This window comes from Penaeus vannamei, chromosome 19 (genome assembly GCF_042767895.1).
Source record: "Penaeus vannamei isolate JL-2024 chromosome 19, ASM4276789v1, whole genome shotgun sequence".
Taxonomy (NCBI): domain Eukaryota; kingdom Metazoa; phylum Arthropoda; class Malacostraca; order Decapoda; family Penaeidae; genus Penaeus; species Penaeus vannamei.
This window is the reverse complement of record NC_091567.1, coordinates 31,379,296-31,381,795: the sequence shown is the minus strand read 5'-3', so window position 1 is coordinate 31,381,795 and position 2,500 is coordinate 31,379,296. Positions and strand designations below refer to the sequence as shown.

The 2,500-nt window shown below is 25.2% G+C and overlaps 1 protein-coding gene across 4 annotated transcripts in view; it reads left to right on the top strand.

Annotated features, from left to right (window-relative positions):
- The window catches only part of LOC113827094 (cardioacceleratory peptide receptor), a 316,179-nt gene that overhangs the window by 1,598 nt on the left and 312,081 nt on the right, over window positions 1–2,500 (top strand). The gene's annotated exons all lie outside the window — the stretch shown is intronic.

Sequence of the window (2,500 nt, the reverse complement as noted above, 5' to 3'; positions counted from 1 at the left end):
TCATCATCTCTGCTATTATCCTTTTTTACTATTGCTGTTGTCACTGTTGTTAACGTTGATAATAATAATAATAACAATGATAATGATAATAATTTTTATTATCATTATAATAATTAATATTGACATTATTAGTACCATCATCTTCATTCCTATCTTTATTACTATTGTTCTTGGTTATCTTTTCAACTCTATTATCATTTTATTATTTCTAGTCATTATTGTTATTATCATTATCTTTGGCATTCTTATTATTATTGGTTAAATTGTCTTCATTACTGCTATTATTGCTATTTGTAATGCTATTAACGTTACTGTTATCATTCTCATCATCATTATCTTTAGCATCATTATCATTATCATCACCGTAGTTGTTAGCATTAATAGTAATGATAATGATAGTAGTGATAATAAAAATAATGATGATGGTGATAATGATAATGATGATGATAATGACAGCGATAATGAAAATGATATTCTCTTTATTATTCTCATTATTATCATTATCACTGTTATTATTATCATTATTATTACTACTATTGTTACTAGCTAATTCAATTTTATTTGTGCTTCGTCCATCGTTTTTCCCTTCGTTATATTTACACTCCATGTGGTTATCTTATCATCATAATTATTATTATTATCATTATCATTATTGATATTACTATTGTTATTCTTATGATTATTGATATTATTGTTATTACCATTGTTATCATTATTATTATCATTATTATTATTATTATTATTATTGTTATTATTATTATTATTATTATTATTATTATTATTATCATTATCATTATTATTTTCATTATTGTTATTACTATTATTATTATCATTATTATTGTTATTATTATTAATAATAATATTATTATTATTATTATTATTATTGTTATTACTATTACTATCATTACTACTATTCGAGGCAAGCACACTGCACTGAAGTAGTTAGACCGTCAGTTTATCCTCATTTATCATTTACATTAATAACTCAAAAGAGGGGAGAAAGAGGGGAAATGGAGAAAAGAAGGGAGACAAAGAAGAAAGAGAGAGAACAGGGAGAAAAGAAAGGAGACTTAGAGAAGAAAGGGGGAGAACCGGGAAAAAAGCAGGGAAATGGAAAAAAAGAAGAGGTAGAAGTAAGAAGGAAGAGGGGAGAAATAGAGGGGAAAGAGGCTTAAGGAGAAAAGGGGAAATGGGGAAGGGGAAACAGGGGAGACACGGAGGAGACTGAAAAAGGAATAGGGAAAGGTTAAAGGGAAAGAGAAAAGGAAGGGAGAAGAAGCTCAGAGAGAGAGAGAGAAGGAAAAAAAGCGAAGAGAAAGGGAGGGAAGGGGATAAGGGAACGAGAGAGATGAGGGGGGGAGGGGATTTAAGGATAAAGGGGAGAGACGTGGGAGTAGATGGGGGTTATCTTCATTTTTATTGATAACATCATCATTATTGTTATTACTAATATTATTGTTATCATCATAATTATTGTTACTATCATTATCAATGTATTTATTATTTGTAGCAATAGTATCATTATGACCATTACAATAATAATGATAATGATAATAGTAATGATAATGACAATAATTATCATTATTATCATTATTGTTGTTATCATTATTAGCATTATTGTTGTTATTATTATTATCATTATTATTGTTATCATTATTATCATTATTGTTGTTATCATTATTATCATCATTGTTATTGGTATTGTCATTATCATTTTCATTGTTCTCAGAAGTAGTTGTACAAGTAGTATATTATGATTATTTTCCTCATGATCATTATCATCATCATTACCATCATTTTATTATTGCTATTATCATAATCATTGTAATTATCATTATCATCTTAAAGATTATGAATATAATCATCATTAGCATTAGCATTTTTATTACTAATGCTATCATCGTTATTTGATATTGCATATTACCGTTTGTTATTATTAACATTGTCATTACAATTTTCATCATTATGATTAGCATCGTTATTAGTATCCATGAAGCATGCTCGAAATTCTGTTTGGTCGGATTATATATATATATATATATATATATATATATATATATATATATATATATATATATATATATATATATATATATATATATATATATATATATATATATATATATATATATATATATATATATATATATATATATATATATATATATATATATATATATATATATATATGCGTATGTGTATGTATGTGAGTGCCTGTGTACGTGTGTGTGCATGTGCGTGTGTGTATGTCTGTGTGCATAATCTATTGTTTAGATATCTCTCTCGGGAATGATGTAATCATAAAATGATATAATTCTATAGCAATCATTTTATTATTGCTATTATCATAATCATTGTAATTATCATTATCATCTTCATGATTATGAATATCATCATTAGCATTAGCATTTTTATTACTAATGCTGCCATCATTATTTGAAATTGCATTATACCGTTTGTTATTATTAACATCGTCTTTACAATTTTTTATCATTATGAT